This window comes from Mesoplodon bidens (assembly GCF_964165515.1).
Source record: "Mesoplodon bidens genome assembly, chromosome: 2".
Classification (NCBI taxonomy): Eukaryota; Metazoa; Chordata; class Mammalia; order Artiodactyla; family Ziphiidae; genus Mesoplodon; species Mesoplodon bidens.
The window spans coordinates 66,592,629-66,609,789 of NC_138177.1; positions in this window are offsets into that span (position 1 = coordinate 66,592,629).

A 17,161-nucleotide genomic window follows, 5' to 3' on the forward strand; every position below is an offset into this window, starting at 1 on the left:
CACATATGCACTGTTCACTACCCATTGATTGAATAACACCTCCATATCCATGTACTATTTTAAATATTCAAGTTTTAAAAGCAAATACAAATTCACTTAAAAACATTCCTGAATTTTTATTAGCTTATCATTTCAAATATTTTATATTAATATGCAGTGATATTACATCTACTCTCATATGGATGACCTCAAAATTACTCTTACTCTTAAAATTTTGTTTTAACTCTAAAATTCGGTTTGCCACTGTGCTAGAGAATAGCAACCTGAATCCTTACATGCAAAATTCTCTAAACCAGCCAGTCTTAGGTGACATCTTGCAGAACTCCAATGTGCCATGCTTCCTCATGCTGTAGGCCTTGCATGAGGCAGTTCTTTTCACTACATTCCCTCTTTATCACCTAGTTAACACCTACACATTTTTAAAAAATTAGGGCAGAGGTATCATCTTCCCTGGGGGACTTCCTTTACACCCATCAGACTCCACCTAACTAACATGGGTGACATTCCTCTCCTCTGGTATGTTTTCACTAAAGACATGTCCCTGCCCATTGGATAGGATAATTATGTGGAACAGTTAAGGAATTCACTTCTTTGACAAGTGTTAGAAAAGCAAAGGTCTGATATTTTAACTTCTGAAGAAGTCTGGACATGAAAAATTCCAGATACCCCTTTCTTCCCAAGTCCCTAGGACAGGCCATGAAAGGAAATTATTGTGGCTTTTAACTATGCCCTCAGGAAAAAATATCCTTCCCACAACCCACCACTTTTGTTGTCCAATGTGATAAATACCATTCCTGAGAGGAGGGGAGTCTGGCACCAATCAGGAGGCTTGAGGGACCTTAGTCATCTCAGACTCCTCCAGGCAGGTAACCACTTACTCACCTCCTTCAAAGTAGCTGTGCATTGAATTTCCTTGGCTCTTTGGTTTTGCTCATTTTCTGTATAAGTAGGTCAGACATCTCTCAGGTTCTTTATCCCTGCACAATTCCAGACAACTTGCTAACCATTAAAAAAATAGAGAAAAGATATAATGATTGATTTTTTCCAGTGGGTAGCTATTGTGACTTTTCATTCTAATGGCATTTCTGTTTCACTTTAGGAGGTAAACAGGAATAGGGGGCTAATCTTACCCCTTTAAAAGTACACTTTATTCCTCTAAATAGTTTAGTGGTATTTGGGGATTGCATGTTTCTTATCTTGACAAAATTTCCCAGCCGAGTCCTTCTAGAATGAATAAGAATAGGTAGAAGAAGCAAAAGGGTGTATATTTTTAGGTTGTGTGAGGGACCTTCCATTTTATTTATTGTCCACTTCTTGAGTGTCTGCGTCATGAAGATAAAGGCATTTGAAATCCAAATGAAATATTTACTCAGATCTTAGTTCCTCAAGACAGCCAACAGATTTGCAAGAGGTTTTAAAGACACAGGTGGCATATTTTGGTAAAAACTAAATCAATGTCTTTTTGAACTGTAAGTGCAGACTCCAGAAAATCATGTGTAGAAAATATTAGGCTTTAGAGATGAAAAAATGGCTTTTCTAGTTACAACCATCATTTCTCTCCTGTTGGTCCAATATACGTGGTTTAGAATCACAAAATCTGAGTAGTAGTCTAGATCTTCCTTTATACCATCTTGGGCAGCAGAAGTAACTCCCTGAGACTCCTGTCTGAAAAAATGGGGCTACCTAGATTTTCTGTAACACAAAGAGGTGATGAGGAGTAAATAAAATAATATGTATGAAGAGATTTTGTAACCTGAAAAATAAGGCTTTTTTCTCCCAGCCTCATTCAGGTCAGTTTGCTCCCTGTTATATCTTGCTAATGTCAATCATCAGAGGCATGAGCAGAGAAAGTAAGCACTTCTTTAGGTATCACCGCAAGAAAGAGCAATAATATGTGCTAATCTCCATTGCATTTCTCCCTTCCTCCAGCCAGTTCCTAACTGTGAGCTGAATAAAGGCTGGAGCCATATCTTTTTTTTTTTTTTTTTTTTTTGTGGTACGCGGGCCTCTCACTGTTGTGGCCTCTCCCGTTGCGGAGCACAGGCTCCGGACGCGCAGGCTCAGCGGCCATGGCTCATGGGCCCAGCCGCTCCGCGGCATGTGGAATCTTCCCGGACCGGGGCACGAACCCGTGTCCCCTGCATCGGCAGGCGGACTCTCAACCACTGTGCCACCAGGGAAGCCCTGGAGCCATATATTTTCCCTTAGTATCTGTGTCCCGAGAGTCTGGAATATAAATTAACCAGTTGATACAGAATCATGAACAGTTCATTGGTCTATGAGATAGCTACATGAGATATTTTGGCCTCTTTAGTATGGTAGTCTACTCAATGACATAATAATAACAGCTGTTTGTACAGATTTTCTCAACCTTATTTCACTTGACTGTCTTCATAACTCTGTGAAGTAGTTATAGTAGGTAGGATTAAAATGGTCACATTACATAACGACTTGACAAGGTCACATAGTTAGCATCATCATAGCTGAATCTAGAGTGGGGATCTTCTGGTTCTAGTCTTGGAGCTCATTTTCTTTTATGCCAGACTCTACAGTGTGCTGTTAACAAACTCTACATTAAAGCATATTTTCAAGGTTGGTAATAGAGTGAAAATGTTGAATAATGTCTGTGTGTTCTTTTTCTCATTGCGGAGCACAGGCTCCACACACGCAGGCTCAGCGGCCATGGCTCACGGGCCCAGCCGCTCCGCGGCATGTGGGATCTTCCTGGACCGGGGCATGAACCGGTGTCCCCTGCATCGGCAGGCCGACCCTCAACCACTGAGCCACCAGGGAAGCCCTGTGTGTTCTTTATTGAAGATCCATGGATGAAAGTATATGCATATAAAAAATATAATTTTTCTTTTTAAATCCTTCTCTTTGGAGGTTAACACTAATAAAGTCACAGTTTATCTAAGTGAGTAAGAAAAAGAGAAGGATACAGGAGTGCACACATGAATATTTTCCTGTAGTCTGTGGTCAGGCTTATTTATAAAGCCTCTGCCTGGTTCCTTTGTTTAAAAAGGTATTTGGTTTCAGATATCAGCCAGCTGGGCCATCTGTCACATTTCCCCAAATCTGGAACTCTGGACTGATATCTGATGTTATAATTTTATGACCACTTGTGAAAGCCTGATATTGGCTCATGGTTACATTGCTTTAGTATTTAGTGACTCCTCACCTCTGGATGTTTTCTTTAACTTTTCAAATCATTTCTACATATGAGATTACATATGAGATTATATTAGCTTCCCACTTCTAGTTTCTCTTCCCTCAGTGTCTCTGGTGTTACAAAATTCTGTTTTGGAGTAAGATTATATCATCCATTCTTGGGATTAATTTCTTCCTATCTTTTCCTGAACTTGCTCTTTTTTTCTCTTCTTTGACTCCTTTCTACTACTTCTTTTTAATTTCTACAATGCAGCTTTCCAACCTAAACGTCCATTGACAGATGAATGGATAAAGATGATGTGGTATATATATCAATATATATGATATATACACAATGTATATATATACTGTGGAATATTACTCAGCCATAAAAAAGTGAAGTAATGCCTTTTGCAGCAACAAGGATGGACTTAGATGTTATCATACTAAGTGAAGTAAGCCAGACAGACAAAGACAAATATCATATAATATCGCTTATTTGTGGAACTTAAAAAAAAACAAAAGTACAAATGAACTTATTTACAAAACAGAAATAGATCCACAGACATAGAAAACAAACTTATGGTTACCAAAGAGGAAAGGGGTGGGGGAGGGATAAATTAGGAGGTTGGGATTAACACATACATGCTACTATATATAAAATAGATAACCAACAGTACCTACTGTATAGCACAGGGAGCTCTACTCAGTTTTTTGCAATAACCTGTAATGGCAAAGAATATAACTAAATCACATTGCTGTGCACCTGAAACTTAACACAACATTGTAAATCAACTATATTTCAATAAAAATATTTTTAAAATACAATATAATACAGCTTCCTTCTTACTCCAAATTTAATTTTCTTATATTCTTGGTGGATACACACATGATTTTATGATACCAGAACTTTTACTCCATTTTATTCTATGAGGAACTAACACTCAAAGGGAGTCAGTGATGAGCTCGTGGCCACACAGCTAGAAAGGTGACATGTTGGAATACATGGTATCTATCAATACTGAGCTTGGTGTTTTCCTTTTCCTTTCTTCTTTAGTTTTCTTTTCCCTCCTTTTTACTACAAACCAGGTTGTTTTATCCTGAAGAAAGCCTGGATTCTCTGTTTGACTTCTTCAGAGGCATCTAGTTCTAAGTGCAGAGTGCATCTTCCATTTCTTCTTCCTACCATGTCCACTTTTTGTGGATGCCTCACACTTCTGTAGAATCCCACTGAATTCTATTCACCTCCAGTTCTTTTTATCAACCACAGACCATCACCTATGGGTCCCTCAGTAGTTCACATATTCTTTATGTGTGAGGTAGTAACAGGCTATGCTAATAGCAACCAGAGATTACAGAGATTTTCCAAGACAGTTGCCATTTCAAATACCTTATTCTGTTTTTCCCAAAAGTATACTTGTCAGACTAATTGTTCAGGTTTTGGGGTTAGAAAATATATTTAGTCCAGATAAGCTGCAATTCAGCCCAGACAGACCAGGTTTGTATAACCTTAGTAATATTAATAAATCAGCAGCTGTCGAAACATTCATTCCTAAATTTCGAAGGACAAATAGTTAAAATTTCCAGATCCTGAGGGATCACTGAAAAAAGTAACATACTGTCTAAGAAACATTCTCTTTGAAAATGGTGATCTAGTAGCAAAAACACAAAAATCCTGGTAAAATGCTTATGGACATTCCTGTTTATGAAGCCTTTGGCAGCACTCTCAGCAGAGTCAGTGGCTCCCTGCTTCTCTGCACATTAACATTGTTCTGAACTCGATTACAGCACTCACTACAGTTGTTTAATATACACTTATTTATTGAATTTTATGTGTCAGGTAATATGCTAGTTAGGAATACAAACTGCCAGATCACATGGCCACTTGAAGGCCCATGGCCAAACATTCAGTCTCTACCAGGTCCTAGAAGCAAGCTTGCAGCTAAATCGAAAGGAAAAGTAGTTCTCTGCAGAACATAGCATGGAATTCCTCCAAGAGCTTACGTGCGTGTGCTGTGACTCTTTATCAGGGCTTCTATGGTTAGATCATAAAAGGCCCAAGTGATGGAGCCATTTGTACTGCAGCCTGAGCCCACTGCAGAGCCAGCCCCTCCCTGGACCCCACTCAAAACTCAGGAAATGGGTCTGAGTTGTACACTCAGAAAAAAAAAATGTGAATTAAACCCAGCCCCTGCCCTCCAAAGGGCCTGGGATCTAGTTGGGGGGATATATGCATACACAGAGTGCCCAAAGGAGGTGACAAGTGACATGATATAGCTCATGAATGTAGAATCCTAGAGGAAGGAGACTCTACCTTTGTATGGTAGAGCACAGTGGGTGAATATTCACAGCACACTGTCGGCATCTTTTATCTCCTACCTGAATGAGGTAATCAAACAGGTGCTACACTGCAGACAACCACATCCATCCTCTTCACCCCTAGTGGTATGTCTTCTCTTTACCTGCATGTCCTTTCTCCATCTTTACCCAACTGAGCCATTTTTAAAAGACTCAGCTTGAGGGCCAATTATTAATGGAGATATTATGACCACACCCCTTACAAAGTAAGATGAACTCCTTTTGCTTAGCACTTCCTTTCAAAAATATTAATAATAATAAAATAATTATTTGCTAGACAGCTTTCTGTCCATTATCATAGCAACCTCAAGAAATAAACATGAGATCGTTGTTAGCATTCATATATACATATATATATATATATATATATATATATATATATATATATATATATATATATATATATCACAGCTTCTTTATCCATTCATCTGTTGATGGACACTAAAAAATACAACCAACTAGTGAATATAACAAAAAAGAAGCAGACTCACAGATATAGAGAAGAAACTAGTTGTTACCAGTGGGAAGAGGGGAAGGAGAAGGGGCAATATAGGATTAGAGAATTAAGAGATACAAGCTATTAGGCATAAAATAAGCTACAAGGCTATATTGTACACCATGGGGAATATAGCAAATATTTTATAATAACTATAAAAAGAGTATTCCCTTTAAAAATTGTGAATCACTGTATTGTACACCTGTAATATAATATTATACATCAACTCTACTTCAATTAAAAATATTCCTTTTGGGCTTTTTAGGCCTTGACACTAGGTCACCACTAAAAGAAGGTTTAAAAATATATTTTTTTTTTACCACTTGTAATGGGCTTTTAAAAGGTAATAATTAATTACAGTTTCTTTAAGTGAGAGAGACCAAATTCTTCAAGCAGGGGTGGAAGAGCTGTTTCTACTAGCAAGAAAGCTCAGGGAAATTTTGATGCTCAGCATCTGTGGCTTCATCAGGATCTGCTCATATTCCAATCCCAATTCTCAGAATCCCATTCCTTCCCAATAAATGCCTTAGCTTTAACAACAAAGACTTGTGAAGTTGAAAGTTCAATTTGCATTGTAATTCAAGCAGCTGCAGTATTAGGTTAGGTTTGATTTTCAGAATTCTGGGTCCTGTGACTATAGGAGGTAAAGGTCTCTTTCAGGGAAGTCATAATTTTTAGATCTTGCATATGAATATTTAGCTAGGAATTCAAAACCCTGAGCTCATCATTTTCTTCTCCCAGGTTCTCTTGCACAGTAGTTAAAAGCAAAAATCTAACCCCATAATAATCCTTACTTTCACTAAAATGTTCTAAGATGTGCATCAGCAATGTATGAGAGAATCCATTCCTCCAGATTCTCAGCAATAATTAGTATTATTATTTTTAAATTTTAGCCATTCTAATGGATGTATTGTGATTTTACGTATTTAGCTGATGACTAATAATGATGAGCACTTTTTTCATGTAATTATTAGCCATTTGCATATATTCCTTGGCACCATGTCTGTCCATCTTTTGCTTGTTTTTATTGAGTTGTTTGCTTTTTATTATTGAAATGTAGGAGTTCTTTATATATTCTATACATAAGTCATTTGTCAGTTATATTTATTTCAAATATTTTCTCCTGGGGTATAGCTTGCACTTTTATTTCATTGACTATATTTTTCTGAGAAGAAAATTTTAATTGATAATATTGCCAAACTTTCTATACCTTTACAGACATTTTTTCTACTTATTCTAATCACTGAGTGATGAGTATTAAACTATATTTGTCTACCTTTTGGTCTGTTATTGTTTGCTTCATGATTTGAATCTTTATTATTAGGTGTACACATATTTAGGATTGTTATGTCTTCTTGAAAACTTGACCTTTATATCATTAGGAAATGTCCCTCTTTATAGCTACTAATATTCTTTGTCTTGAAATATGCTTTGTATCATATCCACTCCAGCTTTCTTATGATTAGGGTTTGCATTTTGTTTTCTATTTCCTCCTGTCACTTTTATATTTGCTCACATATTTATCATTTTTGGTGTTCTTTATTCCTTTATTTAGAAGTTATCCAAGGAATTCCTTTTACATTTCTTATAGTAAGTATTTGCTAATAATGTCTGTCAGCTTTTGTTTTAAAATGTCTTTTATTAAACTTTCTATGTGTATAAGTGTGAGTGTGTGTGTGTGTGTGTGTAGGAGAACAAAGATAAGGTTGACTGTTGTTTTCTTATAAGAAATTAAGTAACCAAAAGTCAATGCAAAAAAAAATTTCAACCTAGAGTTCTCTTTCAAGAGAAAATACCTATCAAAAATAAAGGTTATAATAGTCACCGGTCAAAATGGCTATTAAACCTTTATTTATTTATTTTATTTTATTATTTTTTTTGCGGTACGCGGGCCTCTCATTGCTGTGGCCTCTCCTGTTGTGGAGCACAGGCTCCAGATGCGCAGGCTCAGAGGCCATGGCTCACGGGCCCAGCCGCTCCGCGGCATGTGGGATCTTCCCACACCGGGGCACGAACCTGCGTCCCCCGCATCGGCAGGCTGACTCTCAACCACTGCGCCACCAGGGAAGACCTAAACCTTTATTTTTGATAAGTATTTTCTCTTGAAAGAGAACTGTAGGTTGTAATTATTTTTTGCATTGACTTTTGGTGACTTAACTTCTTATAAGAAAACAACAGTCAATCTTATCTTTGTTCTCCTGTACATAAAGTATCTTTTCTTGAATACACACACATATGATACATATTCAAGAGAAAGAAATATATTGATACATTATGCTTTTATCATGAAACAAATGAAATTGGAAATAAATTATGAAAACCTTACCAACATAGTCTTACCTACTTAGAAATTAAGTAACAACAGTGCACAATAACCCTTGGAACAAAATAGACTATGCACATCATTTGCTAAGGTATAGAAAAAAAGAACACAACATACAAAAATCTATCTAATCAAGCAAAACTGTAAATGGACAAATGGTATTGCTTTATCTTTTTTTTTCCCTTTTTATCATTAACTTGTGGCCTAGGTGTTTGCTTATCATTGTGAATACTACATTTTTGAACTCTGAATTACGTTGTCTTCTTTTCAAAAGTGTTGAGATTTTACTGGCAGGCAGCTAATTTGCTGGCAGATTGACGTTCTTTTGTTGAGGCTTGTTTAACACTTTTTTAAGGCCTAAGAAATAGTTCCCTTTTGAGCTGGATTAGGCACATTCCTAAAGTGTGGCCCTTCTGTGGTCTTGGCTATGTATCTCACAGGTCCTGCTAGGATTTTTTTAAAGTGATCAGAACTCTAGCAACCCCAGCACTGTGTGATCTCCACAATAACTGTTCAAACCATAGCTCCCCAGTGGCTTTCCTCTATCAGTCTTACACAGTGTCTCCTTGTATAAGACAGGCTTCAAATTTGACTAGAAATCAAGAAAACTCCTTCACAGATTTCTTGAGCTCCTTCTTTGTACAAGTCTCACCTCTTGCGCACCCTGACCTGCATATTCTAACCTCCGTAGACATCTCAAACTCTAGTTTCTCTTTCTTCCAACTAGCAAAATCACTGCATTCTGTTTTGATTCTACTTTTCTTAACTGCAATTTAGAAAATGTCCTTGTTTTAATTTGGACTTACCACATCTTTTCATTTGCTTATTTGCCCTGAATACTTATTTAACAAACTTGGATTAATCATCACATATAGGAGCTATGCCTCCAAACTGCTGCGTATATATATATCTTTTTTTTAAGTGTCCATGGAACATTTAGTAAAATTGAATATATGCTGGGACATAAATCAAGCCTCAAAACTTCAAAATATTAAAATCATATAGTTATAAGGAATTAATTTAGCAGTCAGTAATGATAACTAGGAAATTCCCAGTTGTTGGGAAGTTAAAGAATTCACTTCTAAATAACCCACATGTCAAAAAAGGAGTCAAGTGAAAATTAGAAATATTTTTAAATGAATAATTACAAAACTATGACATATAAAATTTGTGGAATGTAGCCAAGTCTGTGCTGACAGAATAATTGACCACTTAAGATGCTAATATTAGAATGGAAGAATGAAAAAGTTTCTGAAAAGCAAAAAACAAAAAAACAGTGGTCTAAGCAGATATCTTAAAAAGAAAGAAGTAGAAAAGCATAGCAAAACTAATGAAAGTAAGGGCTTCCCTTGTGGCGCAGTGGTTGAGAGTCCGCCTGCTGATGCAGGGGACACAGGTTCGTGCCCTGGTCTGGAAGGATCCCACATGCCACGGAGCAGCTGGGCCCATGAGCCATGGCTGCTGAGCCTGCGCGTCCGGAGCCTGTGCTCCGCAACGGGAGAGGCCACAGCAGGGAGAGGCCTGCGTACCGCAAAAAAAAAAAAAAAAGAAATAATGAAAGTAGATGGAAGTAAGTAAAATGAACTTTAGAACAGGAAATAATAGGAAACAAAGTAAAGTAGAAAGAATCAAAAATGCTAATAGGTTGTTTCTCATGAAGGAGGGGGTCACAGATAAACCTTATTTAGTTTATAACATAACCCCATTACATACTAACTTAAACTTACAGAAAATTTTTTCAAAACTGGAAATTGATCTGAAAGAACATAATTGGAACAGAAATAAGTCCCAAAGAAAACAATCATAACTCTAAATTCTGTGACTTACTCTTTTGCTTTTCTTTACAAGTTTATCACGTATGCATCCATAAATGAAATATTGTTTAGTTTTATCTGTTACTGAAATTTATATAAATGGAATAATATGTGTTTTGCTTTGCAATTGCTCAAATGTTACTTTAGAGATTATGCTGATGCATGTAGCATTAGTTTATTGATTTTCATTGCTATATATTACATTACATGGAAAGTACTGTAATTTGTTTACCCATTTGAATTTAAACATTTGAGTTTTTTCTCTTATCTATCTGTGCATTTACTTATTTTGCTGCTATGAATAATGCTAGAGTAACACTTGTTTACACATCTTGGTGCACATGCACGGCAACTTGCCGAAGTTTGGACCTGGAAGTGTATAACCAGTGGCTTGGTTATGTGAATGTTAAAATTTAATAAATAATGCAAAATTATTTTCTGAAGTGGTTGTCCTAGTTTATACTCCCATAAGCAATGTATGTGTTCCTTTTCTCCTTGACAATCATTGCTAATGTTTGGTTAATCTTTAGGGTAGGAAATGCTACTTGTGGTTTTAATAATACTTGTGTATTATTGAGTTTGAGGATATTTTAGTATGTATATTAATGCTTTATTAGAAGAAAAAGTTGCCTTTTCTTTTTGTTAATGATTTCCTTTACCGTGTAGAAACATTTTAGTTTGAAGTTTTTCTTTATTTTGTTTTTGTTGCTTGTGCATTTGGTATCATATCCAAAAAATTATTGACAAGACCATTGCCAAGGAGATTTTCCCCTGTTTTCTTCTAGGAGTTTTATGGTTACAGGTCTTACATTTAAGATTTTAATTCATTTTGAGTTAATTTTTTGTGAGTGTTGTAAAATAATAGAAGTCCAGGTTCATTCTTTTGCTTGTGACTATCCAGTTACTGAGCAGGGCTGTAGACTAAGTTACACGGCCCAGGAGTTCCATGAACTGAGCTCCCAGGCTGCCTGGGGTCATTGTTTGGGCTCCCTGGTCAAGTGGGTCCAAAAGTTATACTCCATGGTTGTAGTCTTCATAAAAATAATTCATTGAAATCTGTTTGGATTCATTTTATATCTTAGCACACAGTACCTTTTTGCAATTTTCCAAGATGGCTTAAAAAGAATATGTATTCTGTAAGTTTTGGTTTTAATAATCTAAGTTTGTAAGTGTTCAAATGTTTAAAGTGTGCTATTTAAATTCTAAATCTTTACTTATTTGTTGTTTGTTTGATTAATTAATTCCTTAGAGATGGGCCATGCATGACAGAGTAAATTGTATTATACCAACCTTCATTCTGAAAATAATTATAAAATGTGGGAGGAATAAAAATAGTTGTATTATATCATCAAAGAACACCCAAAACAGTCAGAAATTGAAGAGTAAAATTTGGAGTGAAAGAAAATGTATTGAGGTAAGTCCTATGTCCCCCCAATCCTTGCAGAGAATTTGTTTTTCTACCCCCCATAGAATTTGAGAAGTGCTTCCGCCTCCCCCACCCCCACCGCCCGGCATAGAATTTGCTGATTTCTGGCATGAAGCATAAATCCTGAAAACAGAGTTGTAGGCTAGGGCTTTCAGCCATTATCACTGAGCTGAGGGATAAAAATTCGAGGTAGCAAGGACCTGAGGGGACCAATATCACTGAAGAGGGAAAAAGACTTCAGCAAAATGAGCCTAAAATTTTGAATGTAATTTTTCCTGTGTCAGTGATTGATTCCTATGCTGCACATGCACGGAATGGAGGCTAAGAAGACAAGTTGAATGCATCTGCTAAAGCAGAGATTTTGGTAGTGTTGGGAATTTAAAAATAAAATCTCTCACATTTAGAAAGAATATTTTCTAACTTAAAATTATGATCTAATTGCCCAATCATTTCTTCTCATGCTTTTATGATTTCATTCTTTTTGCTTAAAACTCTGATTCATTTGGATTTTATCCTGGCATAAGCTCCAAGATAGACTATTTTTTGCCATATGGCTTGATTGTCCCCCAAGTAATTATTCAATAATCAACTTTCTTCTACAGATTGGAGATGCTGTTTTTACATATACAAAACTGATGTCTTAAAATAAATAAAACCAAAATCATAGTCAGACATTTTGTTCTCAAACTCACCCTGCTTAAGTGTTCCCATTTTAATGAGTGATATCACTACTTACCCCTTTACTTACACCAAAACCTTAGACTCATCTTTTACATATCTTTTCTCTCTTTTCTCTACAAGAGCATTCCCTGTGGCTATACTCCTGATAACAGAGGGGGCAGGCAAAAACATTCATCTCCCAGTTTTTTCATGGAAGGGGCTTAAATGCATACTTTCCCAGCTGCTGCCTGAAAACCTGGCTTCTAATTGGCCTACATCTAGGTGCTGACTATGATCTTCCCTTCTGTGATACTGACAGGTCACAGCCACCTTCAACCACTGGGAGCCACTAAGAAGGATAATGGCATGGACAATCTCTAAGTTTTGAGAGGCCACCAGGAGCTTGGGCCAGGCTGATTGCCAAGTTTCATCTCCTAAACAAGACCGGTCTGTCAAGTCTGGGAGAGGTGGCTTTTTACTTAATGCTCAGAAACCAGCACCAAGAGTCAAGGAAAATGAAACAGAGAGATGTGTTCCAAACAAAAGAACAAGATAAATCTTAAGAAACTGATCTTAATAGCATGGAGATAATTGATTTACCCAATAGAGAGTTCAAAATAATAGTCTTGAAGATACTCACTGAGGTCAGGAGAACAATACATAAACAAAGAGACAGAAAATATTTTTAAAGTAGCAAACAAAAATCACAGAAGTGAAGAATACAATAACTGAACTGAAAAATTCAATAGAAGGGCTTCAACAGCAGACTAGAAGAATGAGAAGAATGGATCAGTGAATTCCACGACAGGGCAGGGGGATTCATTCAGTCAGAGAAACAAAAAGAGAAAGGAATGAAAAAAAAAACAGTGAAGATTGCTTCAAGGAATTATGGGACATCATCAAATGGATCAATGTACACATTATAGAGATCCCAGAAGGAGAAAAGAGAGATAAAGGGGCAGAAAGCTTATTAAGTAACATAATGGCTGAAAACTTCCCTAACCTTGGGAAAGAAACAGACATCCAGGTACAGGAATCCAAAAAGTACCAAACAAGATGAATTTAAAGAGACCCACACAGAGACACATTATAATTAAACTGTCAAAAGCTCAAGACAAAGAATCTTAAAAGCAGCAAGAAAAAGCAACTTGTTACTTATAAGGGAACCCCCATAAGACAACTGGCAGATTTTTCAGCAGAAACATTGCAAGTCAGAAGGGTGTGGAAAGATATATTCAAAGTATTGAAAGAAAAAAAAACAAAAACTGCCAACCAAGAATACTCTACCTGGTAAAGTTGTCCATCCATCCACAGATGAATGGATAAAGAAGATGTGGCACATATATACAATGGAATATTACTCAGCCATAAAAAGAAATGAAATTAAGTTGTTTGTAGTGAGGTGGATGGACCTAGTCTGTCATACAGAGTGAAGTAAGTCAGAGAGAGAAAAACAAATGCCATATGCTAACACATATATATGGAATCTAAGAAAAAAAAAAGTTCTGAAGAACCTAGTGGCAGGACAGGAATAAAGACACAGACATAGAAAATGTACTTAGGGACACAGGTAGTGGGAAGGGTAAGCCGGGATGAAGTGAGAGAGTGACATGTACATATATACACTACCAAATGTAAAATAGATAGCTAGTGGGAAGCAGCCGCATAGCACAGGAAGATCAGCTTGGTGCTTTGTGACCACCTAGAGGAGTGGGATAAGGAGGGTGGGAGCGAGATGCAAGAGGGAGGAGATACGGGGATATATGTATATGTATAGCTGATTCACTTTGTTATAAAGCACAAACTAACACACCTAACACACAATTGTAAAGCAATTATACTCCAATAAAGATGTTAAAAAATAATAATAATAATTGAAGGAGAAATAGAGTTCTCCAGACAAACAAATGTTAAGACTTTTGTCTTCATCACCACTAGTCTGGCCCTACAAGAAAAGTTAAAGGGAGTTCTTCAAGCTGAAATGAAAGGATGTTAATTAGTAATATGAAGACCTATGAAAGGATAAAACTCACTGGCAAAGAAGAAAAAAGTATGCACATTTTAAAAAAAGAAACAGAAAATGATTTGGGGTGTGAGTATTTTTATTGCTAATGTTCTGTGTTGTGGTTTTTAAGGATGAACATATTAGTGTATAATCTGTGTAATTAAAAATTATTAAAGATTAGCATTAACAAAAACAAAGAACTAAAATTTAATTACTGGGGAAGTCAGGGAAGAGAGGACAGTAGAGGAGAGAGATTATTGGGTAGTTTAGCAGAGTAGCCAAAGGACTTTTAGTACAGGGATACCTAACATAGAATTTTAAGTTTTATGTATTCTTGAATTGAAAACCCCATCTGCCTCCTCAAGCCTTCAGAAAATCTCAAATACACATTTATGTCCTTTAGACTTATTTATGTTTTTGTTTCACTTTGATTTTGTAGAATTCAGGAACAAGAGATTGTGTTCCCTTCTGGCTGGGGTGTACCAGAGAATGCTGCAAAAGCAGTATGTAATTAACTATTGAAAGAATAAACTATGAGACAAAACTGACTATAAACTATAAGCCCCTTAGAATACACAGAAAAGTGGAGGTAAGGGTAACAGAAGATTTGAGCTGCTATTTGGGTTTCATGATATTTTTATTTTTCTTGTCTTTGAGAGGAGAATGCTCCAATCAGGCCAGCATAAATGCCTTATTCTAATAAGCATTGTAAACGTTAGTAGGTGTTCAATTTATAAACGTAAACCTCATGTTAATTCTATTAATGTGAGTTACATTTTTTTTTTTTTTTTTTTTTTTGCAGTACGCAGGCCTCTCACCGCTGTGGCCTTTCCCGTTGCGGAGCACAGGCTCCGGACGCGCAGGCTCAGCAGCCATGGCTCACGGGCCCAGCCGCTCCGCGGCATGCGGGATCTTCCCGGACCGGGGCACGAACCCACGTCCCCTGCATCGGCAGGTGGACTCTCAAACACTGAGCCACCAGGGAAGCCCTGAGTTACCTTTTTATGACTTGAACTCTCTGAGGTCATTGACCAGTCTTCTCAGAATTTATTGTATATAAAACTGAGGTTCATCTCCTGAATCTTATTGAATTCTCCATGGAACCTCTTACTGTTCAGTCATTCTTTCCTAGAGAACACTCTCATATGCCTTATGGTATTAAACTTCTACACTGCTATCTTTCATTTGCTTCCTTTCTCTTTTGAGTCATTTTCCATGAAAAAAATTGGGGTTATCAAATCTTACCAACTTTTCCTTTGGAGTATATTTAACGATCTCTCCTCAAGTATACACTACATATCTGGCTATGCCCAGGGTTGCCCCCTTTCCTGGGACCTCAGTCAAGTTATTTAGTCTTTCCGAACCTCAGTTTGAATTTCTATAAAGTGGAGAAAATAATAATAACCTCATTAGGACAGCAATAGTTAAACCATATCATACTTGCCAAAGTGCTTAGCACTTCTGTAGGTACATAATAACTGCTTAAAGTCATTCCAGCTCATCTTATCACTTAGGAATTTATCACCACCAACTCTTTCTTAGCTTCTGGGTAGCATTTTTCTCTTCAGTGGGATTGCTACCAAGGCAAAATGAGAAATTACTATCCCTGCTGCTCACTGAATGACACCTCTCTGCCAATTTCTCCTCTGCCTTTATGACTCTTGGTTCAAATAACAGGTTAGTTCTCCACAAAAATCTCATAGCCCATTAATTACATTAGTGGGAGTCATAAGTGTCCTAAATGGAAAAATTGTATCCTTCCATTTAACAATTTGTAAAGGATGAGGCTATAGAAAACGGTTGACCAACATTCACACTCGGTTATGTGTATCAGCAAGCCAGAAGGGGCTGGAAAAAGTAGAGCTGTTAGTTTTAGAATGACATCTTATTGATTTCCAGATATTACACAGGGTTTAAGCTACTTAAATTATGTTGAATTTACCATGACAAATGCCACCATATGGAACCTTTTAGATTTTAGTCATATGAAACTTTTTAGAATTTAGTCATTCTTTCTTAGAAAACTCTGTCATGTGTCTAATATTGTTAAACTTCCACATTGTTAGCACTCATTTTTAGAACTTCCCATCTCTTTTGAGTCATTTTCATTTTCAAAAAGTTGGGCTGCATGACTGTACCTACATTTTCCTTCACTCTTATGCAGTCTTTTTTCTTAAAGACTGTCACCAGGGCTTCCCTGGTGGTGCAGTGGTTGAGAGTCCGCCTGCCGATGCCGATGCAGGGGACACGGGTTCGTGCCCCGGTCCAGGAAGATCCCACATGCCGCGGAGCGGCTGGGCCCGTGAGCCATGGCCGCTGAGCCTGCGCGTCCGGAGCCTGTGCTCCGCAATGGGAGAGGCCACAACAGTGAGAGGCCCACGTACCACAAAAACAAACAAACAAAAAGACTGTCACCAGAGTTCCACTCTTGCCAGCTTAAACCGTACCTAATATCTACAGATCAATAAAACGTGTAGCTAAAAATGGTATGTTTAAAATGAGGGATGTATTACTATAAAACTAACAGTTAAAAGTCAATGGAAAATTTTAAAAACGCAATGAAAATTTTAGGTGCATAGTAATGATCTACAAATGCATAACTGCAGTGTTCTAGAATAGAATTATTCTATATAATTTAGACAAGTAAAATAACCTTTCTGGACCACGTTCCTCTTTTCAAAAAATGGCAGGATAATACTATCTGATCTATTAATCTTCCAGGAAGAAGTCTATATAAATGTGAGCTCTGTTATTACTAGCAATGTTCTGGCTCTCTGCAGATCTTTCGTTCAGTTTAGTTGAAATAAAGCTCAGAACAGACAAAACAAACTTGAAAAAAGAAAACTGTACTTCAGTGGAATTGTTTCTATTACCTTTGCCAGTATATCAAATGATTAGATAAACCAGGACTCAATTTCTCAATAGGCAAATC